The 26,800-nt window shown below is 42.4% G+C and overlaps 1 protein-coding gene across 4 annotated transcripts in view; it reads right to left on the bottom strand.

Annotated features, from left to right (window-relative positions):
- Window positions 1-7,004: 7,004 nt before the first annotated feature.
- The window catches only part of AGA (aspartylglucosaminidase), a 41,458-nt gene continuing 21,662 nt past the window's right edge, over window positions 7,005-26,800 (bottom strand). Inside the window, exons 11-12 of one of the 4 annotated variants that reach the window (XM_077815500.1) lie at window positions 23,171-23,257; window positions 7,005-7,318 (exon numbers count right to left, since the gene is read on the bottom strand). The gene's annotated coding sequence lies outside the window, so the exon portion shown is untranslated. Of the gene's footprint in view, window positions 7,319-12,421; window positions 13,340-23,170; window positions 23,258-25,087; window positions 25,106-26,800 lie in introns of those variants that run through there. The other 3 variants (XM_077815498.1, XM_077815501.1, XM_077815502.1) reach the window with 3 other exon arrangements.

Genomic DNA, 26,800 nt, shown 5'->3' on the forward strand with positions numbered 1-26,800 from the left:
GGTGAAATGCTCTTGACTGAGGAGATCGTCAAGAGGTAGAAGGAGCACTTTGAGGAACTCAACCCGATGGACATGCTCCCCTTCTAGGAGGCAGCACTGGAAACCTCCAGTGAGATCAGATCTATTTCTGATGCTGAGGTTGATATAGCAGAAAAGTGTCTTCATAATGGTAAAGCAGCAGGGGTGGACAAGATTCGCCCGGTGATGTTGAAAACCCTGGACAATGTTGGGGTGTCATGGTTAACGCACTTTCATTGGTGCGTGGAAGGCAGGTGCAGTATCTCTGGACTGGCAAACTGGGGTGGTGGTCCCAATCTTTAAGAAAGGAGACCCTATTCCAACTATAGGGGGATCACACGCAGCCTCCCCAGCAAAATCTATTCCAGGTTGCTGAAGAGAAGGTTATGCCCATTAGTTGAACCTCTGTTCCTCCTGAATCTATGTGGATTGTCACAGCTGTGGAACAAAGGACCAGCTCTTTGCTCTCTCGCAGATACTTGAGGGATCATGGGAGTTTGCTAATCCAGTCTACCTTTGTTTTGTAGACCTGGAGAACGCATATGACCGCATTCCCAGAGATGTCTTGTGGGAAATGCTGCAGGAGTTTGAGGTACTGGTGCTGCTTTTGCATACTATCCGGTCCCTCTAGTCTCTGAATGAGAGTTGCGTTCATATTCTTGGTGTTGTCAAGTTCATTCCAGGTGCGCCAAGTGCATGTCTTGTCCCCACTCCTGTTCATGATTTTCATGGACAGGATATCAAGGTGCACATGAGCTGTGGAATACATTCAGTGTGGGAACTTGGAGGTGGCATCTCTGCTGTTTGCAGACGATGTCCTTGCTTTTTCAGACTGTGATCTCCGATGGGCACTCAAACATTTCACTGTTCAGTGTGAAGCGGCTGAGATGAGAATCAGCACCTCCAAATCAGAGGTTGTGGTCCTTTCCCGGAAGAAAGTGGACTGCTCTTCTTCGAGTGATTTGCTCATATTGATTCCAATTAGGTGTGTGCATGCCACGTGTATGGCCGTCAGAAAGTTTTTCCGTAGCAGCATCTGTCGGGCCAGCAGTTGAACCCCCTGGAGTGGCACCTCCATGGCGCTCAATATACGACGCTGCTGACCCAGGGTCCTCCAGTTCCTTCTTACCGTCCATGACTGTCATTGGAACTGTGGCGTCTTGCTCAGCAAATTCTCCAAGTTTCCCTACCTTTAGTTAGATAGTAGTAGTTCTGGTTTTGTTGATAGTTCTTTCTTGTAGTTAGTGGAAGTTGGGTTGGGGGCAGGGGTTACCCTGCACCCCAACTGTCTTTCTTTGGGGCTCTCATAGAATATCAGGGTTGGAAGGGACCTCAGGACGTCATCTAGTCCAACCCCCTGCTCAAAGCAGGACCAATCTCCAATTTTTGCCCCTGTCAAGTTCCTTCCCCACTCTGAACTCTAGGGTACAGATGTGGGGACCTGCATGAAAACCTCCTAGGCTTTCTTTTACCAACTTAGGTTAAAACTTCCCCAAGGTACAAACTATTTTACCTTTTGCCCTTGGACTTCCGCTGCCACCACCAAACGTCTTATCGGGTTTATTATTGGGAAAGAGCCGTTTGGAAATGTCTTTCCCCCCCAAAATATTCACCAAAACCTTGCACCCCCCTCTTCCTGAGAAAGATTTGATAAAAATCCTCACCAATTTGCATAGGTGAACACAGACCCAATCCCTTGGATCTTAAAAACAATGAAAAGAAGCATTCAGTTTCTTACAAGAAGAATTTTAATAGAAGAAAAAGTAAAAAAGAATCACCTCTGTAAAATCAGGATGGTAACTACCTTACAGGGTAATTAGATTCAAAACATAGAGAATTCCTCTAGGCAAAACCTTAAGTTACAAAAAGACACAAAAACAGGACTATCCATACCATTCAGCACATCTTATTTCCTCAGCCATTTAAAGAAATCATAATTAATGCATATCTAGCTAGATTACTTACTAAGTTCTAAGACTCCATTCCTGTTCTGTCCCCAGCAAAAGCATCACACACACAGACAGACAGGCTTTGTTTCTCCCTCCCCCTAGCTTTTGAAAGTATCTTGTCTCCTCATTGGGCATTTTGGTCAGGTGCCAGCGAGGTTATCCGAGCTTCTTAACCTTTTACAGGTAAAAGGATTTTTCCTCTGGCCAGGAGGGATTTTAAAGGTGTTTACCCTTCCCTTTGTATTTATGACAGCCCCGATCCCTAAATGCCCTCCTCCAGAATTGAACACTCAACCTTGGGTTTAGCAGGCCAATGCGCAAACCACTGAGCTATCCCCAAAGTCCCATGCCCAGGTCTCCGGGATTTAAGCCCTACAAGTCCTGCTCCAAGCCCATGCCAACAGGTGACCCCCAATACTCTTCTCTGAAGTGTCCAGGGGAGGCTCACCGAGCCGAGAAGTGCAGGATCTGCAAGGGATTTTGTCTTCTGACTAAGAAGGAGCGGAACTTTCACCTGAAGCAGCTCCTTATGGAGGCAGCTTTTAGACCCCAGCCTCCTTCGGCGCGGCAGAACCTGGCACCAAGCTCTCTGGTGTGCAGCGTCCCAGTGACGGTGGTGGAAGTGGCACCGCAAATGGACTCTGGCCGAGACCCGCAGCACCGAAGCTGGCAACATCAACCCGGCACCGCTCCCACTCCCTGGCACCGAAGTGACACTGGCAGCCAGAGAAGGGTGGGGTCTCCTTTGCAGAGACCCACCCCCCTGGAGCTGGCCTCTGTAGTGTGTCCAGGGAAGGAGCGCCCAAGAGAGAAGGTCGTGGTTGCGGCACTGTTGTCTTTGGCCCTGCTGGGGGAGCCATTGAGTACAGGGCCATTGGACTCCCCACTTCGTGGCATTGTGGTAGTTCAGCTGCCGTCCACCCCAGACACCTTGGTTCTTCATCACCATGCAAGGTTCTTCATCACCATGACGGCACTAAGGTCTCCTCTGCTCCATGCCAAGTCTCCGGTGGCTCAGCAGATGGCACCGTCTTGAGGAAAGCTGGCGTTGATCCATCTGTTGGCTCCATTGGGCGAGCCTAGGTACCACCTCGAGGTCCCAGCACTGCTCCCCATCGCGGTGCAGGTTGTACTCGCGGCACCGTTCCGGATCACGTCAGCGCTCCCAATCATGGCACCGCTCCGCTTGCCAGTTGCCTTTGCGGAGCAGGTCCCAGACCTGGCACCGATCTAGGTCCTGGTGCTGATCCAGGTCTTGGCACCGCTCCCCAGCCTTGCGGCACCGCTCATTGGTGGATATTACCTTGGTGCCGCCCTGGCCCTCGCAGTCCCGATCTCGTTCCTTGGGTTCGGAGACAGTCACGCTTTTCAGGTTGGGACTGCCACCAGTTGGACCGTAGCCACCCTGATGTGGGGGCAGGACCATAGCTGGTGCACGGACAGGGCCCCACCCAGTGGCCCTTCTGGACCCCGTGGGTGTACCACCAGGCCCAGGGTGCACAGTCTGGAGCTTCCTGGTTGGCCACCTCTGAAACAAGGGTGCCGGAAGCCTTGGCCAGTCGGCCTGCTCCTTGGGGTGTGGAGGAGATGTCGTGCCCCCTCCCCACCTTGGAACCCCTTCCAACTCTGGAAAGCCCCCTTGGAACAGGGAGATCGGGATGACCCTCTCCCCCACTTGGCCTCTTTGTCCTCCTCCCCTGACTAGGCCATCGCAGGCACCTCTATTTCCGGGCTGCCCCACATAGACATCCGCATCCACCAAGAGTACTGCGCAGTATACTGCGCAGTATCCCAGTGGAAACACTTCAAGCCCCAGCAGCCGCAGCAGTGCTTCTACCCTCCCCGGCCGAGGCAGGACTTTTACAGGCGATGGGGGCGGAATGGCAGAAGGAAGCCCTCCAACCCCTCACCTGGACAAGGCCAGGGCCTGACCAAACAGTCATTGGGTTCCAAGCAGGCCTTTTGAAGAGACGCCCAAGGACGGCGTACCAGACTTACCCCAGCCTCCGGCCCATTCTGGACAATTCAACAAATTCATGGTAAAGTTTAAGTTGCGCATGGTCTCCCTTGGCACCATTATCCCTTCCTTGGATCCTGGAGACTGGTATGCTGCCCTTGACATGAAGAACAAATACTTCCACAGAGCAATTCATCTGGTGCATAGGCGCTTACTGCACTTCATGGTCAACCGCGAACATTACCAGTTTACAGTCCTTCCGTTCGGCCTTTTTAACAGCCCCCCGAGTGTTTACCATGCATGTTGGTCGTGGCTGCCTTCCTCTGTCAATGGCAGGTGCAATTGTATCCCTTCCTTAACGACTTGTTACTTTGGGGCTGCATCAGAGAACATGTGCAGTCCCAACTCCACCTGTTCAGGTGTACGTTTGAATGGCTGGGTCTCCTTCTCAATATGGAGAAATTGACCCTGGAACCGACCCAGAGGATAGAATTCATCGGGGTGGTGCTGGACTCTATTCAGCCACAGGTCCTCCTACCGGACTTCTGCTTCCAGGCTATCACGGGCATCATTCAAGGCCTTCAGCAATTCCTGACCTCAACAGCATGAGGATGCATGAGTCTCCTCAGCCACATGGTTTCATGCACGTATGTGACCCGACACACCAGGCTCCGGCTCAGGCCGTTGCAGGCCTGGCTTGCCTCAGTCTACCGCCTGGAGTGCAACAGCTTAAATTCAGTGGTCACTGTAGTGGGGCAGGTCCTCGCCTCCCTCTGTTGGTGGCTTGAATCCCAAGTGGTGTGAGGGGGGATCCCCTTCCACTGCCCCCAGCCTTCCTTGTACCGGGTAACAGATGCGTCAGCTCTAGGGTGTTGCTCATATCCATTCCAAACCTGCCCCCACTTCCTTTCTGTCGGAGTAGCTGGCAAGAAGGAACTGAAGGGGCGCTGGGTCGGCAGGGTCATATATTGAGTGCTATGGAGGCGCCACTCCAGGGGCCTCCAATGCCAGCCCGACAGATCCTGCTCGGGGAAAAACTTTCCGACGGCCGTGCACACAGCGTGCGTGCACCTAATTGGAATGGATATGAGCAACACATCTCAAAGAACAAATTACAAAAGATGAATAACTGCTTTTTCCCTCCAGTTAATGGGGGAGTAGCTGCCCTTAGTGGATGAGTTCAAGTATCTAGGGGTCTTGTTCACAAGTGATGGCAAGCGGGAGTGTAAGATCAACTGGCGGATTGGTATGGCGGCAGCAGTGATGCGGCTGCTGTACCGATTCGTGGTGCTGAAGCGGGAGCTGAATTCAGACAAAGCTTTCTATTTACAGGTCACTCTCCATCCCTATCCTCACCTATGGTCATGAGCTTAGGGTAATGACCGAAAGGAAGAGATCGTGGGTACAAGTGGCAGAAATGAGGTTTCTCCTTAGGGTTACTGGGCTTACTCTTTGAGATGAGGTGAGGGGCTCAGGTATTTGGGAGAGTCTTGGAGTAGAGCTGCTAGTCCTCCAGATCGAGAGGAGACAGTTGAGGTGGTTTGGGCACCTGATAAGGATGCGCCCTAGGAAGCTTCCATTGGAATTATACCAGGTATGTCCCACTGAGTGGCAGCCCCGAGACCAAACCAGGACACTTTGGAGGGATTATATTTCCCAGCTGGCCTGGGAATACTGGGGAATCCCCCAGGAAGTGCTGGAACCTGTTGCAGAGGAAAAGGAGGTCTGGTCCTCCCTACTTTACATGCTGCCACTGCAACCCTCACCAGGAAAAGCAGCATAAGGGAAAAAGAAGAGGATGACTTCACATAAAAGGGAGATTTTATATAATATTTGATTTTTACTAGAAAAGGCTCAATAAAACAGGTAATTCCAAGCAAGTTAGCAAGAAATTTCAGAAGTCTTATGAACTAAAGTGATTTTTGATACAACACTGTTATTTGAGCCAAAGAGTTATCTGATAGAAAATGGAAATTTAGTTCAAGTAAAGCCAATCAAAAAGAAAAAAATGGGCTGGTAAAATGTATTATAGGTACTGTGAAGAGCAAATAGCCAAAGGCATAAAATAAGCTGTTTAGCTCAGAAGCAGAAAACCTGTGAGAAATGGGAGCAACTGAAGAAAATAGGCTATTAGAGATGCAAACTAAATGTATTTAGTCTTCAGTAAAAAGGATGCTACTGAGAGACCTATTTTTCATTAATTCCTTATACAAAAGCTTCACTTAGAAATGACTTCCCCACTGCCTCCATAGACCGTTGAAAGTAATTAAATAAGGTGTGAGACACCCACCTCTTGACCCTATTCTAATGTTGACACAGCACGTTCCTACTTACAATTCTCTATCATCACAAGGAACTTCCTACTGTTCCCCTCATTGATAAGGAAACGTTACGCACAACACATTAATCTCTCTAAGTAGAACCCCAGTCCTTAATTACAACCTCATGCTTGCCTCATAAAAATACCACACACTTAAGCTGTTTATACTTTGACTAGTTGAAGTTTATAACTAAAGTTTCCAGAGCCTGTACTTGTTAGTGGAAATAGTGTTTTGGGGATTTGGGTAGTTATTTCTTTGCCTTTTAGGGGGTGTGTGGTGGGGGTGAGGTGTATCTTGGTGTAAATCACCTGAATCTCTTTTAATCAAAGTTTTGGTTCATGGAATTTCCTGGGTTTTTAAAATGGCAAGCACAGGAAGGTTTGAGGGGGTAATGGGGCAGGGATGTTGTCCTCCCCAACACCCTCCCAAGTATGTATTATGGCAAGTGGAGGGATTGAAGATGTTTGCAGTGTGAGGAAGGGGAAACTAGTACTAGGGCATGAATTCTAATCCCACCTACTCTTTTTCCAGTGCTGTTCATCCTTGTGTGTTTCACAGCCCTTATTACTCAACAATACTTAAAAGCCCCACCTTAGGAGGCAGTCAAGTATGGTGCACCCCTTTTTAACAAACAGGATATCTACCAGATTGCAGTCATTTTTAGCAGAGCTAGGAATTAAATGTAGGTGCATAATATAGTACACCCCAATTTCAGCCTCTCAGAAAACATTTTACATGCTTGACAATGCTCTCTGACACCACTAAAGTGAGGTCTTCTAGGGTTCATACCCTGCTGACAGCTCGTTTGGGGGATTTTTATGTTTGCATTAGTGTGTTTCTGGTATTTAACCTGGTTTATTTTATTTCTTAAACAGGTTTTCACTATGAAACCTATTACTATGTCAGTCATGGCAAAACATGAAACAAAACAGTTTTTTTTAGATTTTAGTACTTTATCAGAAATTTTGATTGCTTATGTTACGTGCTGGTTTGAAGGTTGCAGAATATCATAGCAAAGCCTTGCGTGAAAGGGGAGCCATCTTTCCCAAGGGTAGCTTGTGACTTCAGTCCCACTGAAAACAATAAGAAAGGATAGCCATCTTTACTAGGAGTCCCTGAGGAATCTGTTTCAACCTGTATCTGTATACAGATAGGAAAAATGGGATATGCTGAAAATGGTGTATCAAGTTGTTATAACTATTAGCCCATTATATAAGATCCTCTAAATAAACACTTCCTTTTCAATGGATGTGATCTTCTATTGCAGTAATGCTGTAAACAGAAGTGTAACTAATTTTTTCAAATGATTTGACTGGCGGTGTCACTCTTAAAGGCCAGTCATTCAGCCTTGTGCAGGAAATATTACTTTTTCACATTTTAATAGCCACACAGATTTCCTTGTAAAGCAGTGTGAACTTTGCTAAGATGCTGGGTAAAATTGTTTGAGGATAAGAGCTAGGTCACATTGGAAATGAGAAGTAGAATGTTTAAACCCAGAAAATGCTAATGTCATACCCAATCCCTGTTTTATTTTAGCATGTTCTCTATTATTTCATGTTGAATTTACAGGGAAGTAAATCTTTGGCTTTGAAAGGAATACTTGTTTCCAGTGTATGACATACTGGACACATTTTATACTTTAGTCTCAGGCCTTTATCCTCTTATTTGGATAGAAAATAAATGGTAATAAAATCAAAGGGCCATGTACTGTTTCAGTCCATACACATAACTCCCATTTGATGTTAATAGGTATTCCACAACTGGATTGAGGGTACTGAATGGCCTTTAAATTCATAATTCATTAGAGGTAAGAGAGGCAACTCATAAGATACTCACAGTATATATTCAAAATTTAAGAAACTATTAAGGCATAATTGTGACAAAAGGTTTTTATTCTCCATTCTACTGCAGAGAGATTAAAGTTTGAGCTATATATTTTAAAAAATGACTTTGCATGCAAAATGCAAGTAGCTCAATGTTTTTCTGTATCTAAAAAACGTACATGAGAACTCAGCATGTAAACCCAAGGATGAGAAAATTTGTGGGTGCAGTTTCAAGGCTTAAGACCCTTGAAAGAGGGCATGCTTTTATCTGTTAGCTGCCCATCCCCATAGTATCCAAGCACCTTTCAATTAAAATCAAAAGCGGGAGCGAAGTCCCTGTTTCACTTCATGGAGTCTCTGGCCCACCTCCCTTTTCCCAATTTTGATTTTATGTCTGTCACTTGCCTTACAATTAGAGGTGTTTTAAATAAAACCTTTGTGTAACTTGTTCTGTAGGAAGCAAGAGATAAAAACCATAAACCCAACAACACTACATCAAAAGCAATTTTAATATTTTCTACTGTTGGAAATATACTTACTTTGCTCTAAAAAAACAAAAGCAATTGACTGCTGCCATATTGTTGCTGATGACCTCTCCTATAACTTCCAAAACACTATCCCAAACAAGAATTACTGTGGCACCTTAGAGACTAACAAATTTATTTAGGCATAAGCTTTCGTGGGTGAAAACCCACTTCATCAGATGCATGCACTGGAAAATACAGTAGGAAGATATATATAGACACAGAACATGAAAAAATGGGTGCTGCCATATCAACTGTAATGAGACTAATCAATTAAGGTGGGCTATTATCAGCAGGAGAAAAAAAATCTTTTGTAGTGATAATCAGGATGGCCCATTTCAAACAGTTGACAAAAAGGTGTGAGTAACAGTGGGGGAAAAATTAGCATGGGGAAATAGTTTTTACTATCCATCCACTCCCAGCCTTTATTCAAGCCTACTTTAATGGTGTCCAGTTTGCAAATTAATTCCAATTCTGCAGTTTGTTTGTTGGAGTCTGTTTCTGAAGCTTTTTTGTTGGAGAATTTCAACTTTTAGGTCTGAAATTGAGTGACCAGGGAGGTTGAAGTGTTCTCCAACTGGTTTTTGAATGTTATAATTCTTGACGTCTGATTTGTATCCATTTATTCTTTTGCATAGAGTGTCCAGTTTGGCCAATATACATGGCAGAGGGGTATTGTTGGCACATGATGGCATAGATCACATCGGTAGATGTGCAGGTGAATGAGCCTCTTATGGTGTGGCTGATGTGATTAGGTCCTATGATGGTGTCCCTTGAATAGAAATGTGGACAGAGTTGGCAACGGGCTTTGTTGCAAGGATAGGTTCCTGGGTTACTGTTTTTGTTGTGTGGTTGCTGGAGAGTATTTGCTTCAGGTTGAGGGGGCTGTCTGTGAGGACTGGCCTGTCTCCCAAGATCTGTGAGAGTGAGGGATCATCCTTCAGGATAGTTGTAGATCCTTGATGATGCGCCGGAGAGGTTTTAGTTGGGGGCTGAAAGTGACGGCTAGTGGTGTTCTGTTACTTTGTTGGGCCTGTCCTGGAGTAGGTGACTTCTGGGTATTCTTCTGGATCTGTCAATCTGTTTCTTCACTTCAGCAGGTGGGTATTGTAGTTTTAAGAACGCTTGATAGAGATCTTGTAGGTGTTTGTCTCTGTCTGAGGGATTGGAGCAAATGTGGTTGTATCTTAGAGCTTGGCTGTAGACAATGGATCGTGTGATGTGGTCTCAATGAAACACTAACCCAGGAACCTATCCTTGCAACAAAGCCCGTTGCCAACTCTGTCCACATATCTATTCAAGGGACACTCATTATCTGGACAATGAAATGGAGGGACTTCTATGCTCAGTGGTAAGAGGAGGGTAGGAGGAAGCTGTGTGTGAAGAAAAGAACCCAAGGCTGTAATACCTCATGGAAGGTTTGCTTTAACACAGCCTAAGGTAAAGAACTGGGAGGAAGGAGGCAGACTGCAAGTTATACACCATCTATGACTGATATATCTTTGCCTCCTACTCCCTAATAGATGGTGCTGTATTTCCTGCATAGGAAGTTGCCAGGTACAACTAGAGAAAAGGGATGAACAACAAAACAAACTTGCATATACAGTAATTCATTTCACTGTACTGTGTACATAATGAGTACTTTTCCACCATCAAATAATGTCATTAAGTTATTTTAAAAGAACAATTAGGAAAACTATGATGTAAATTCAAACACAGTTTTTTGAATGAGACAGGAGTAAATCTTTTGCTCTTGCATATTAAAACTTACTTTTACATTATATCACACATATAAATGGAAATGATTGCTCACTGTGCTTTACAAGCAACATAAGCTGTAAAATACAACCTTACATTTTAAGTGACTTATTACTTTAACATTATGCATTAGTCATTGTATAGACAGTGAAAAGCTAATTATTTCAAGTGGAATTTTGAAGGTAAAGGTGGTAGATTTCAACTTCTTACAGTACTTCCAGCTGAAACAGTCTTGAATGCAAAAGTATAATTTACTCTGATCAAAACCATAAAAAACTCCTTATGCATGTTCTGTGCTTAATCTATGAACAGTATAAAAGTGATTTTTAAAATGCTGTACGCTTATTGCGTACAACAAGACTGTTTTGAAGTCATGTTCATGTTACTTGAGATACTTCAAAAGAAAGTATAGAGTTTAGAGAGAGAACTGAAGCTTACTGGAAATAGGATGGAACACAGCCATACTTTTAAAACGTTTAGTATTTTTGTAGGATTCAGAAAAATATAATGCACATCTTGTATTTTTCTCATCATTGTTCATTACAGTATATTCATGTGTAAACAGTATCTTTTCCCTTCTATTCTCCACCTGCTTACATTTTCCTCTTCTCTTTTTTCAAATTACTTGGTGAAGATCCAGTGTTTTGACACTGCAGCTCTTCACCATAGAAGCACTTGTATCAAGCACTGCACTTTTGTTTGACTAGGATGGGGTAGAACATAACCTCAAGGAGGGTTTTGTTTTGTTTTTTAATACTGTTACTTAATATGACTTTGCCATCAGAATAGACAGGAATAAGTTATGTTTAAGATCATGGTTGTGTGCTACCACAACTTAATTTTCTAGTGAAAAGAATCATGCAGGAAGATAAAAGTAGCTAATCCAAAAAAAAAAAAAATTGTTTACTTCTATGTTTTGTGGATAAACAGCAGTGGGAAACATAGCAAGTCCAGAATAGCTCATTCAGGTTGTAGGAAAATGTCATTTTTAAAAGTTTATCCATGTGTGATGTTTTAAACACAATTACCACAAGTTAAAAAGAAACTAAAACTGTAAAACCTAGAAGGTTATGAGGTGCTCAGATAGTATGGTGTAGATAAGCACATAGGAAGAACATGGAACTTTTAAAATTAGTATGACATGTTTGTGTTTTCATTGTTCTGCTTATGTCAGTGTACCCTGAGTTTAGAAGACTGTCGTTCCTTTGGCCTAGTACAGCTCTAAAAGACATGTAATAAGCAACTTTTCTTTTCAAATTCTTCACTGAAAGTCTTTTGACCTTTATATACATATTAATCCAATGTAAAGCCTGTGATGCATTGCATGGGGTAGATTACCTTATTTTTAATTGATTTTGTGAGATTCTTCGCTTATTTTTATATTCAGTTGGTATTTATTACACATACTACTTTAAATCAATTAAAAGGCATATTTTACATACATCCATTTTCGCTGTAACTACCTTCAGTGAAACTCTAATAATGGAGAATGCAGCGCTGACAGCTTTTCAGATAGAGATTTGTCATCAGAGATCAGTCCCTGTGAGAGCACTATTAATCCAGCAAAACTAAGTTGCTTTGACCAAAATAATAGTCACAGGGTTCATGGCAATGTTTCAGTGACTACCCTTAAGCAGGCTCTGATAGGGAAGAATCTTTGAATGACAATTTGAGTGAGTATAATCCCTGTTTACTGACAGTGTAAACCACCTGACTGAAGAATTTTTGATGAGGAATGTCAAGGTTTCTTCCCCACTCTGAACTCTAGGGTACAGATGTGGGGACCTGCATGGAAGACCCTGTAAGCTTTTTTTTTACCAGCTTAGGTTAAAAAATTCCCCAAGGTACAAACTTTGCCTTGTCCTTGAACCATATGCTGCCACCACCAAGCATTTTAAACAAAGAACAGGGAAAGAGCCCACTTGGAGATGTCGTTCCCCAAAATATCCCCCCAAGCCCTACACCCCCTTTCCTGGGGAAGGCTTGATAAGAATTCTTACCAATTTGTACAGGTGACACAGACAGACTAACCCTCTGTTTCTCCCCCCCACCCCCTTCAGACTTGAAAGTATCTTGTCCTCTTATTGGTCATTTTGGTCAGGTGCCAGCTAGGTTACCTTAGCTTTTTAACCCTTTACAGGTGAAAGGGTTTTGCCTCTGGCCAGGAGGGATTTTATAGCACTGTATACAGAAAGGTGGTTACCCTTCCCTTTATATTTATTTCAAGGAATTTTCAGTTAAAGGTGAGATTCTTCACTGGGAATGGTAATGCCAATGGCCTCAAATAGCTCACTGCCCTCAGGGTTCCCATCCCTCTGCTACCTGTTTTTTAGTGTGCTAGAGCCTTAGCAACCAATGGAAACTCATTGTGAGCACACTTGTATTTAGTGAGTTAGGCAGAGCCTGACCATACTCAGTGTTCAGGTGCCTAAATGGTAGGTTTAGCTGCACCTCTTTTGAAAATCCCATTTGCTGCATAAACCCTTGGCCACAGCTGCAACACGTAAAAAATTGTGTATCCAGAAATCTCCAGTTACACCTAGAGCCCTTGCCCTGTTTTTGAAAATAGCATAGATGCTGACTCCGTGGATGCTCCAGGACAAGAGCACTCATGGAAAAAAAAAGTTAGGGGTTGCTTAGAACTCACCAGCAGCCAGCTCCTCCCCATCACTCCCCCTGTCCCGAGCTCCCTGCCCACCACCATCAGCTGTTCCATGGTGTGCTGCTGGTGTTGGGGAGAGGGAGAGAAGGTGGGTTGGGCTCCAGAGAGGACGTGGAACTGAGTGGGAAGAAGTGGGACAGAGCAGGGACCTTGGAGGAAGGGGTGGCGTGGAGGCCTGGAACAGAGCAGGGGTTGAGCACCCCTGGGGAAAGGAAGAAGCTGGCGCCGGTGGTATAAAGTCACATTAAAACACATTACGATGGGCTTGATCTCACAATTAGTGGAAAATCCAGCTCTGGACAGCAGGCTTATTCTCCTTCCCCAACCCTGCAGGAAATATGAGAATTATATGCATGTAAAATATACCATTCTTAAGGGAAATATTTCTATCTCATTGGGGTAGTTTATATATAGTTTATGTAGAAGTGATTAAAGGGAGAGAATACAGCTTAGTTGAAAGGATGAACCTGCTTGTGGCCTTTTAGACCCCAACATTTGCCAACCTTGTTCCAGGACAATTTCATGGGGGTGGGAGGGAGAGAAAACTACCAGCTGGTCCTAAAGCCCTGCTCTGACAAAGGAGCAATTAAGTCAAGCTATTTTTCCTCTATCTTCTTCCTGAACTGGAGATATGAAAGGCCTTTTTTACTTAATACATTTTATTGAGTGTCCCCCAGTACTAGTGAGATTTGTGGTGTTCTTAGCTCACCAGATTTAAATCACATTAACAATGCAAAGACAGTATTTATTCAAAGATTATAAAAGAGGAAGTAAATAGGTAAAAACATTTAAAGGACATTTGTTCCCTATGATAGAGGTTAGTGAATCTACCTCTGCTAGGGGAAAAAAATACATCAGGACATCTACAAATCTCCCACTCCCTCTAGCCCCTCACCACTTTCCTCCAGCCCACAGCCGATGCAGTCTCTGACCCGCAGCAAATATTGTCTTTACTGTAGTTTAGAGATGTCTGATTTGACAGCTACTTGTATTTCCCTTTCATCTACAATACTTCAAAAAACAGTGATTCTGGCTCAGAGTAGACAGCAATGGCGAATTCTGGATCAGACACACAATAGGTCCACTAACAACACTAGTTCTTTGAAATGTGTAGTTACACTTCAACTGAAATGCCACCACCAATATGGGCTAGACACATCACCTAAAATAAAGACTGTAGCCCAGATCCTCAAAAAGGTACTTAGGTTCTTAAGTTCCATTGATTTTAATGGAATTTAGTAAGCTAAATACCTTTGAGAATCTGGGCCTCTGTACCTGCCAACCTCCTCCCTGTGGAAAGGGTGGCCCTCTGCTCTGGTACTCCATCTACCCAGGGATGAGCATTCAAATAGTTTGTGTCTTATACCAGACTTAGACTTGAAATAGTTGCTTAATTTTCCACCACTTCTTACAAGCACTGCAGGAGTCTTCATACATTGTAATTGCAGTTATCTTATTTGGAACTCCATATGATTTTGCCAGTTTTCATTGGCTTCATGAAGGCATTTGATTTCAGTTTGGACGAAAGCATTATGGAAACAGCCAACATCTTTATTCTCCATTCTGGTTTTCTCTCGCCCACTACCCCCCACCCCCAAATCAACCATCAGAGTGTAAATATCTGACCAATGCAACTTCAGCTTGCTCTAAAGCTGCACTGTTCCTTGCCTACTACTTCCTTTAAAACTGGCCTTAATCTGTTACTTACTTTCATCATGATTTTTCCCAATACTGACAAAAAGCTTATGCCTCTAATTATTTAGATCAGCAGGATTTCCTTTCAAGATTGGTACAACTATTGCCTTTAGACAGTCATCTGGTACCTCCTCTTGCTCCCATACCTTCTTATATAAATTTTTATAATACTTTGATAGTGGTTGGCTCCTGGTGTTTAGCAGCTCAGCTGTTACACTCTGTTCCTGCAGCTTTCCTATTTTTTTAAACTGCTTCACTGCTCTTTCAGTCTCTTTTGATGGTGGTTCAGTGCTGATACCCATTCTGCTTTGCAAGGTGCCTTATTTATCTACCATGTCTAAAATGCTTGCATTTGGACAAATACAGGGTTCAACACCTTGTCAACATGCTCTTTCCATACTTCTGACACCTCTTCTTCATTTGTTGTCAGTTTACCAATAGCATCTCTTTCCAGTTGCATCATTGACCTGATATTAAGTTGTGTGGAAACAATCTTTTGGTATATAATTCTGACCTTTTTTTTAAAAAGGTGTTGAGCCTTTCCTTTTCAAAACTTTTGCTCAGCTAGTGTTTGTGATTTCTTCATACCTTTACATAATGCTTTTACTTCTTCAGCTATCCCAGCAATCTTAGTTTTACACTTTTTCTATAGTGTTGTTTGCCCTGCTTTTCCTTGGTTGCTTATGCTTCCCACTAATTTCCTCCACTATGTTTTATATCACTTCCTTGAATATTTCCTTTCTGGTCTTTAGTGATATTTCTTCATCACCACAAATTAAAGGCCTGAAACACTTTCCAAGTGTCACCTTGCATACCTCCCTCACACAGCTATTCTTGAATTTATCAAGATCTAATCTGACTCCAATTGCACCCATCTTTTTCATGGACTTTAAGTTAATCTTTTCTATTAATAGTTCACGATCACTGTCCCATTAAGCAATTCTGTAGATTTGAACATCTATGCACCTAGGATTTTTATACAAGATCAAAGTTTAACTTTGTCTCAGTTTTGAAAATGATTTCATTCTTACAAGTATGAAACACTACAACAACCTAACAGAAAAGCAATGAGTGCTATAAACTATTGAAATAATAAAAATTGTCACAAGACTTGTTTGGAACTGAAAATGTAAGACCTTCCATGCTGACAAGTTCATATTAATTGCAAATAATTAAATTCAAATAGCATTATAGTTCATTGACAGCACTGTGTATTAACAAATCCCAGACTTCACTTCATGCACCTAAGAATTACTCCAAACTTTCATAATTACAAATGCTGAATTCTATTGTAACATTATTTTCATGAATAGAGCAGATATCACCCAGTTATAGTTATACCAGTGTGTTGCTCGGTATTGACTTTTAATACTTAAATTTCATTGTGTTCTTTATTGTGAACCTTTATTACAAGTATTTCTTTAGAGACTGGTCATCCAGCCATTACACGAGGAAAACTTCTAACAGCATATAGAGAAAGGATTGTCTTATTTTCACACCATTCTGCTAAAACAAAAGATTAATCATTTTCTTTAGAAAGTGTCAGATTGTACAATTCTTTGGTGATCACAAAGACTGACATTTTACTGTTGTTTAATGAGATAGGTATTTGTTTTCTGTATAGCTGACCTCTGATTGTTCCCTAGTCTGTATATTTTTTATTGCATCACTGCAGGATTGTCTACTTAATTGTAATAATGGCTGGCAGAGCAGTAGGAAACTCTGCTAGAGACAAAGCATTCTTGGCAGAAAATGCGTGACAAAAAAACTTGTCAATTCTATATTGCTTCTCAGTGTTACAAAAATGACTGTTGCAGATAGAAGTGTTTAGATAGGGAAAGTTTTTGTTTGTTCAAGCTACAGTATATATCCACCTGCCAAGCTGAGATGCATTTCTCAGAGGCCATCTATGATAATTTGCTTTGGAATTTTTCCCATTAGAGTGGAATAGCCAGGAACAAGACTAAGCCAGCTGTGTACTGTTGTAGTTTAAAATAGCACATCAAACAAAGGGAAGGGTAACCACCTTTCTGTCCACAGTGCTGTCCTGGCCAGAGGCAAAACCCTTTCACCTGTAAAGGATTAAGCAGCTAAGAACCTCGCTGGCACCTGACCCAAATGACCAATGAAGAGACAAGATACTTTCAAAGCTGGGGGCGGGGAAAGAGACGGGTCGACAAAGGGTCTCTGTCTGTGTGATGCTTTTGCCGGGAACGGATCAGGAATGCAGCTCAAAACTCCTGTAAAAAGTTAGTAAGTAATCTAGCTAGAAATGCATTAGATTTTTGTTTAATGGCTGGTAAAATAGCTGTGCTGAATGGAATGTATATTCCTGTTTTTGTGTCTTTTTGTAACTTAAGGTTTTGCCTAGAGGGATTCTCTATGTTTTGAATCTGATTACCCTGTAAGGTATTTACCATCCTGATTTTACAGAGGTGATTCTTTTACCTTTTCTTTAAATTAAAATTTTTAAGAACCTGATTGTCTTAAGATCCAAGGGTTTGGGTTTGTGTTCACCTGTACAAATTGGTAAGGATTTTTATCAAGCCCCCCAGGAAAGGGGGTGTAGGGCTTGGGGGGATATTTTGGGGGAAGACGTCTCCAAGTGGGCTCTTTCCCTGTTCTTTGTTTAACACGCTTGGTGGTGGCAGCATAGGGTTCAAGGACAAGGCAATGTTTGTACCTTGAGGAAGTTTAACCTAAGCTGGTAAGAATAAGATGGGGGGGGGGTCTTTCATTCAGGTCCCCACATCTGTACCCTAGAGTTCAGAGTGGGGAAGGAACCTTGACATAGCACCTTCTTGTCAGTCTTTTTTGGGATGACAGCACAATTAGAAACTAGAACAGCAGTTTTGTTTTCAAGTAGTGTACCACACACTAACCACCACCATACAAACAAAACATATGTTATAAACAGTACGCATGACATTGCCAAGTTAAAGTAAATCTATATAGGCAAGTGGAGTATTGCTTCTAACAAGTCAAAATATACACCAGAACAATGTAGCTGTATGACCAATTGCACCCCATATTCATGCGCTACACATGGTTGTAATAATCTTTGTACAAAATACGTGATATAAGGTGTCACTTGAAAACAAATAACTTGCTGGTCAATAATATCATGGTGAAATGTGTAGCAAGATTATATGTAAATGTATGAATATAAGCTGAAATCATGACTAATGTGTTCACCAGGCAAGTCTGGGAAGTGAGGAAGCCTGTCTCTCAAAGACAAAAGGACAAGCTGATGCCTCTAGCTAACTTTCAAAGTTGATGGGCTATCATCTATCAAGTGGCTGTTCTTTGGAAAGGAACTTAGCAAACGAGCGTGGCCTCTTTCACCACCAAACTCCTTGTCTCTATCCTCACAGTGGGCATGAAGGTTATCTAGGGGTAATCCTCGGGGGAAAAAAATGCATTTCAAAAGATGACAACTATAAAAATGAGGGAAAACATCCTAAGTTCTCTCTCCTTATCGAAGATTACTCCTGGGGGAATTCTGCACCAAAAATTTAAAAATTCTACAAAAATTTTGCATCTTTTATTTGTTAAAATAATGCAATATAATCACACTGGTTTCAATTATTTTGGTAATTTATTTAAACTACAATACAATGGATGGAGAGACATCTGTCTAATAGCAATGAAGCTAGTATTGACCCTTTACTTCTAGTTATTAATCAACGAATATATGCAGCCATATGCCCAATGTTACATCATAGGCAACTGCAGAGCAAGCAAGGGCTGGGAATTCAAACTCCCAGTTTATATTGACCACCTACTAACCACCTCCAGAAAGGTCAGCAGCAAACAGCTCACAGAGCACATTTTGATTTTTTTCAGTCCAAAAATTTACACCAGTTCTAATCAGTAAAGCACCATAAGACCACACTGTCCTTTACAATAAGACTCCTTTACAGCACTTTGGCAATGCATAGGAGCCTTAAAATTCTTACACCTGTTTTATACTCCTGGGGGAATTCACTAAGAACAATGGGAACAATTCACTAAGCAGGCACAAGCTGCTACATTCTGCTCTGCCTGAAGGGACAGATCCTGCCTCACGCATACCTCCACAGAATTCCGCCCCCTTGCCCTTCCATGCCGAGCATGCTGCAGTAGCGAGCGAGAGGGACAGTGTGTGTCTCTCGCACACTCAACTGCCCAACCCACCCCTCCATGGGTGATTTGTCTCTACCGACTGCTCTGGGTGCCCAAACCAACCTGCCTGCACAGCTGGGGAGAGGTGCATGACTGCTCTTGTCGCTTCCCCATCAGAAGTCATTTTTCTGTGTGGAAACAAAAATCTGCAGGGGCCATGAATTCTGCACACATGCAGTGGCATACAATTCCCCCAGGAGTAAAAGATAAAAGAAACAGCTGTTGGACTTTAGGAGTGGATCCTGACCTGATAATTTGGTCAGCAGTGTTACTGGGACCATGAGGTAAGGGACTTCACCTAGAACCAAGGTAATGTTTGTAAAGTTTTAGTACTGGGAAACAGTTTCTTTATTTCTCTTGTAACTATTTCTGACTTTAAATGTCAGAGATTGTAAAGGAGTACAATTATATCTCCTTGTTGCTAAACAGACTTTAGTCTTTAATCAAAAACTAATTCAGTATTGTAAACTGCGTGGGTAACTTAATTTATGGTAGCAAACTGTTGTATACTGATCCCCTTCAAGGGGCAATGGACCGAATACATCTGGACTGTCCAGGAGAGGGCTGAACACAAGTTGTGGGTGGAAATTGGGGACTGGGAGTGGTTTGGGGTCACCCTGCAAGTGGTAGCCAAGGCTTGTGGAAGCTACAGTGTGACTGATGTATAGCTAGCAGGCTACAGCTATACCCTCAGGTGTTACTTGCATGCTGGAAGGCTCTTTGTGAGTGTTAGAGGGCTTATTCCTTCACCCACTTACTTCCCTGGTCCTTCTCGCATGAACAGAGAGCAACAATACCCGAAGTCCAAAGGTGCAAACAATTCGATGTTTATTGGGGTGAACTTCCAGCAAGCATGATTCCTGTTTCCTTCCTTAGTATCCTCCTTCCCAGCTCTGACACCACAGAGCCTTACACCTGTGTCCCTGTTCCCATTCCTACCCTTAGCCAAACATGATTCCAGCTTCCTTACTCCCATTTCCCCCTTTAGCAAAACATGATTCCAATTTTCTTACCCCCATTCCCTGTTCCCATCACACACACCCACATGCCCACCCCCACTCACTTCCTCATTGACTACAGATTATATAGTAAAACTTGAGTTCTGCTTAGCTATACCTTAACTAATCATTTTCCTGAAATTTAACTAACCAATCCTAACATATTGTAATATGATTATGTAACCAATTATATCCTACTACCTTAATTAGTTTACACCCAGCAAAATTAATTATACAGCAGACAGGAACAATCACAGAACCAGACAGAGATTATACAGACAAACAATAGCAAAGTGGGAACTATAATGACAAAACAATACAGAAGTGAGGATTTCACATCCCAGCTATTGATAAGTGAGTTCTTGCCAGACAGGATGCTATCAAACTAAGTTTCCTTTTACATTTTCTAGGCACTTCCCTTTCTCTGGAGGTGATAGGAACTATCAGGACAGGATTGTATTCCTAACAGCCGAACAGCACCTTATTTCAGTGTGACTAGTTTGGAATGTGAGGATGTGACCGTTCGCTTCCCAGCTTATGGCTGCCTCTGCTGCTTAACCAAAGGCTTGAGCCTAAGCACAGGGCCACAAACTGTCACAGTAAGAGAAGGCCCTTACACCGGCAGACAGTGATTTCTTTCTTTTATACCTCTAGAACTAGCCAAGCGATAAGAATACACCTAAATTCTTAGAGTATAGGCCTTTACAGACAGGCCTGAATATCTATATCCTAACAGTGAGCAGTCCAGGTCGGAGCTACAGCAGCAAAGCATCATGCGGCACCCAAGTTCGGAGGGCAGGGATGACACAGCCCCTCTTGTCTGGATTGCACCCCAGAAATGTTAAACTGCTAGAGCCAACTGGTTTTAAATTATCATAACTTGTAATATTATATATCAGATGTCCATTCTACATATTTGGAAACAAATTACTGGAGAACAAGGTGGGAAGCATGTTTCAGTGGCATACAGTTAACACCCCAAAAGCAAAATGACATAGCTCACTTTGTATTAGCTAGAATCCTAACATGGAGAAAATCATGTTTAGGACACTCTGAAGAATGTGCAAAGGTAGAATTAAAGGCAACAGTATGTGACGGAATTTTAGAATGGGGAAGGTTTGACATATTTGTTTTTGCCCTATGAAACTATCATTCATGTCCAAATTTAGTACTAAGTAATGTACAGGCAGTCTGCTGTACCCACAGAAATTCCCACCGACTTCAGTGGGGCTCTAGCTAGGTACAGCAGTCTGCTCGCATGTTACACAATGCCATATCTGGGCCTTAGCTTATGCAGATATTGTACAACTAGCAGACATGTTTAATGATGCTATGTTTTGATACCTTAAAAAAATAAGTGTAGATGACTTGGACTTATAGTAAATGTCAAGAAGATGAAGTGGTTACATCTTGGAAAAGGAACAACAGATAAAGTTTTGAAATACAGCAGCCGTGAAATTGTAGAACAAGTAAAATATTGTACCTTGGAAGCTTGATCAGTGCTGACTATTCCATCAACAAGGGAATAATAAAAGTTATCTATGTCACAGAGTTTGTGAGATTAAATTCCTAAATGCTTGTAGAGGTCTGATATCTTCAGATAGAAGGTGATAGGTAAATGCAAAGTGTAACCATAAAATACAATAACACTTTCAAACTACATTAAAGCGGCCATTTATAATTCCATTTTTTATGCTTTACCTATGCACTCTGACCAATCAAAATCTATTTTTCAAAGAAGCTTCTTCAATAATATAATTGAACAAAATGCAAACACTCAATGAAATGTAATTTGCTGCCAACCTGGAAAAGAACACTGTTCAAGCGTCAAAAAGAAAAACTTCCAGTTCAATTCATGCAGTATATTACATGGATCATTTCTAACAAACGAAACTTGACATTTCACAGTAATGTATTTGCAAAAGTCTACCTGGAGAGGAATTTTTTTTTTTTCAAAAGCTTTCTCCCTATGTTGTTTCAAACAACCCATTAAGAATCAACACCTCACAGGAATTACCTGAACAAGTGCAATACTTACAAGTTGCCATAGCTTTTATTTCACATACCACCACCTGTCATTGTAAACATAATAGCTATACACTACAAGAGAGTGTTGCAGTAGCAGGTGTAGTTAGCTACGTCGATGCCATCTGTCTGGGGGGGGGGCGATGAAAACCCAGCAAATACTCTTAAATGCACAAACATCTAAAATGTTTACCACCTGACTCAGCATCACAAACAATAATGACAAAACTAGGTCATAAAAATCAGGGATTCTGCCACATCTGCTGCATGGACGTTTCCGTAATGTTCTTTCGCTGTAAATTTAATGGGAGTTACATGGAGGAGAGAACAGACCTCCTAGTGAGGACATTTGTGATGCAGTGCTTAATTTACAAACATACCCTCGTACACTCTAGTTAGTCAGAGTAAAATTAACCATGTCACTGACATTTCTGTCCCACTAGCTCCAATTGTTAGTAATTAAATCCAGTGCAGTGCCTACTCCTTGCTTGCATCTTGTTTTGAGTTGGAGGTAAATAACTATGTACACATAATCACTAGTATCAGATAGATTAAGTGTTTATAGATAATCCAGAAATTTGGGCTTTTCAGGCAGCAGCACAGATTTTGCTATTTAAAAGAATCAGATTTAAACACAATTACTCAATTTCTGTCTTACAGAGTAACCTTCCAACCTTCAGAAGATCTGAACTGATTCTCCCTAATGCAGTGTCATTGAGGGATAGGGTGACCAGATGTTCCAATTTTATAGGGACAGTCCTGATATTTGGGATTTTGTCTTATAAAGGTGCCTATTACCCTCCCACCCCCGACACACACTCCACCTAGATTTTTCACACTTGCTATCCGGTCACCCCACTGATGGAAGATACCCAGCTAAATACAGTGATGTGATGCATCATAACACCATGGCTACCTATCCTAACATCGCTCTACCGCTGATACGCTGAACTGCTGCAACATTCCGCGAAGCTCAGCGAATCCAGGAAAAACAGATGTCTTCCTATTCACCAAGACCTTGACAACGCCGCCCCCCCGAACAATATCTTAAGTCCCGCAAGCCTTTCTGGAAACATTCGTTTGGCTTCATGCAATCAGGCTATGATCTTGGATTTGACCTCCCACCGTCATCTTGGTCCACTCTGAACCAAACCATGGTAGATGTGGATATCTATTGCACAAACGGAAAAATCAAGGTCTCCCAGGTGTGCGAATGTGGCTCCCGACAACATATCACTACCTACTGCCCAATTTATAAATATGAATGAGGCATTACTGCAATAAATTCTGCTACTTCCTTCTGAGGTAGTCATTTGGATCATACAACTTCAGGTGAAATTGTAGTTGTTGCTCTACACCAGCCCTACAAAAGAAGGCAACGACTGATGGATGAAAAATGTCTTAAAGATACATAGGCAGCCAAAATGAAGCACAGTTAAATATTTCCAAGGACTAACAGAACTAACAAAATAGCAGTTCAATGCCACGTAAAAGCAAGCTGCACCATATTTTTCCATCAGTTAGACCCAGACAGCTGAAGTATGCAATTTGTGTCTGTATAAATCTGGCAAATCACTAATTCAGTAAAGAAATACTCGGGAACCAAGATGCAAAAATAGGTAGAGTTCTAAATTCAAAAGCTAATTTACAAAGTAGGACTAAAAGGATATATCTACAGAGTGATAAAAGACTTGCAGCACAGCTGACATGGGCTTATGAGGCTGGAACTCAGGAGCTACACCAAGGTTCCTTCCCCACTCTGAACTCTAGGGTACAGATGTAGGGACCTCCATAAAAAAACCCCCTAAGCTTATTTTTACCAGCTTATGTTAAAACTTCCCCAAGGTACAAACTATTTTACCTTTTGTCCCTGGACCTTATTGCTGCCACCACCAAGCATCTAACAAAAACAACAGGGAAAGAGCCCACTTGGAAACGTCTTTCCCCCCAAAATCCCCCACAAGTCCTACACCCCCTTTCCTGGGGAAGGCTTGATAAAAATCCTCACCAATTTGCATAGGTGAACACAGACCCAAACCCTCGGATCTTAAGAACAATGAAAAAGCACTCAGGTTCTTAAAAGGAAGAATTTTAATTAAAGAAAAAGTAAAAGAATTACCCTGTAAGGTATTTATCATCCTGATTTTACAGAGGTGATCAGATTCAATCCCTCTAGGCAAAACCTTAAGTTACAAAAAGACACAAAAACAGGAATATACATTCCAGTCAGCACAAATTATTTTTATCAGCCATTTAAACAAAACAGAATCTAACGCATATCTAACTAGATTGCTTATTAGCCCTTTAGAGGAGTTCTGACCTGCATTCCTGCTCTGGTCCCAGCAAAAGCAACACACAGACCGAGAGAGCCTTTGTTTCTCCCCCCTCCAGCTTTGAAAGTATCTTGTCTCCTCATTGGTCATTTTGGTCAGGTGCCAGCGAGGTTATCCTAGCTTCTTAACCCTTTACAGGTGAAAGGGTTTTTCCTCCGGCCAGGAGGGATTTAAAGGTATTTACCCTTCCCTTTATATTTATGACAGGCTATAAAACTGCAGTGTAAAGGTTCATGCTTGGGCTGGAGCCCAGGCTCTGAGACCCTGCAAAGGGGGAGGGTCCCAGAGCCCAGGCTTGGAACATCTGCACTGAAATTTTATAGCCCTGCACCTTGAGCCCAAGTCAGCTAACCCAGGCCTTTTATTGCAGAGTAGATGCACCCAAAGGATCAGGGATTTCCTTACTCCCCCTGTGAATTTTCCCACCCCAACCCCCAGTTTTATGAACTAGTTACATACGGTGTTGCCACTTTACAGATTGTTTGGAAATCTGAGTTGAAACTGAAAAATTAATACTCTTTAAAAGCATATACAGTGTGTCAAGTTTCCTTCCCCACTCTGAACTCTATGGTGGAAGTGTGGGGACCTGCATGAAGACCTCCTAAGCTTACTTTTACCAGCTTAGGTTAAAACTTCCCCAAGGTACAAACTATTTTACCTTTTGCCCTTGGACTTTCGCTGCCACCACCAAAGGTTTAACTGGTTACTGGGAAAGAGTTGTTTGGAAACGTCTCCCCCCTCCTCCCCCCCAAAAATCCTCCCAACCCTTGCACCCCACTTCCTGGGGAAGGTTTGGTAAAAATCCTCACCAGTTTGCATAGGTGAACACACAGACCCAAACTCTTGGATCTCAAGGGCAATGAAAAAGCATTCAGTTTCTGAAAAGAAGTAAAAAGAATCACCTCTGTAAAATCAGGATGGTAAATACCTTACAGGGTAATCAGATTCAAAACATAGAGAATCCCTCTAGGCAAAACCTTAAGTTACAAAAAGACACAAAGACCAGAATATCCATTCCTTTCAGCACATCTTATTTCCTCAGCCATTTAAAGGAATCATAATTGAACACATATCTAGCTAGATTATTTACTAAGTTCTAAGACTCCATTCCTGTTCTGTCTCCGGCAAAAGCATCACCCAGACAGACCGAGACCCTTTGTCTCCCCCCCCCCCTCCAGATTTGAACGTATCATCTTGTCTCCTCATTGGCCATTTTGGTCAGGTGCCAGCGAGGTTATCCTAGCTTCTTAACCTTTTACAGGTGAAAGGGTTTTTCCTCTGGCCAGGAGGGATTTTAAAGGTGTTTACCCTTCCCTTTATATTTATGACAGTGTATGATACATGCATCTGAAAAAATAATAGACTTGAAAAGTATGAACATAGACTAGCTTCCTTATACAGCTGTTTATGACAGTGTCACTGCATTCATTTTGAGGATATTTGCCAACCTAATAATTTCAAACGATGATTTGTAAACAAATCTAAATGAGCTCTCCCTGCCAACTAGTGATGAGCTGGGGGGAAAGGCTTCAGGACCAGATTGTATTTACATTCACACCTAATCTACCCAGATATCGAGCAAATAGAGCAGTGTTGCCCAAGTGAGGATTTTGGCTGGGGTTGGGTTACAAATCACTTGAATGTAGGGGGGTAATTAAATGTTGTTATTCTTATTGTATGAGTAAAAGGGCAGTAGAACTGTACTTAGCCTGTGCTGATTGAGGGCATCGAAAGAGAGTGGGGACAGGTATTTTGCTTGATGGTCTGCCTGAATCACAAATACTAGTTGACCTGCCCCTCTCCCCTGTTTAAAGACAGAGCTGATTAGGCTCCATAGATAGTCTTTTGTTTTGTTAAGTGACCACTGCAACTGAAATCACTGATAATCAGGTCTAAGCACTTAGACCTGCTATGGGACAGTGTTTCTGTGGAAGAGATGGCCCAGCCTGCGCTAGCAGTGAAGTTCCGCCTCCGAGAGCTTAGCTGAAATCACTGAGAGCTGGGTGGAACCTCGGGGACCGACTCACAGAAGTCACAGTGGCATATGGCAGCAACAGGAGACAGTTCAGAGCCATTGGGACAGAGCAACAGAGTGAACGGTGGCACGACAAACAACAGCGGCCAGAGCATTGGACTATGTTTTAGTGACTTTGCTCCAGAATGCTAGATTTGTGACTGGGAAACTTATACAAATATACATTTCCTAGTAGGCCAAGGTTTTTAAAATGCATTATTTGCCAAGGTCATTATCTCACATCATTGCTATCTCAAGAGGTCATTATCTTGGGGAGTTTCTGTGCTAAACATTTATTTTTTATGTAAGAATGGCCATACTGGGACAGACCAATGGTCCATCTATCCCAGTATCATGTCTTCCAACAGTGACTATTCCAGGTGCTTCAGAGGGAATGAACAGAACAGGGAATTATCGAGTGATCCATCCCCTGTCGTCCACTCCCAGCTTCTGGCGAACAGAGGCTAGGAACACTCAGAGCATGGTGTCATATCCTTGACCATCCTGGCTAATAGTCATTGATAGACCTAACCTCCATGAACTTATCTAGTTCTTTTTT

The sequence above is a fragment of the Eretmochelys imbricata genome, chromosome 4 (genome assembly GCF_965152235.1).
Source record: "Eretmochelys imbricata isolate rEreImb1 chromosome 4, rEreImb1.hap1, whole genome shotgun sequence".
In the NCBI taxonomy this organism is placed as follows: domain Eukaryota; kingdom Metazoa; phylum Chordata; order Testudines; family Cheloniidae; genus Eretmochelys; species Eretmochelys imbricata.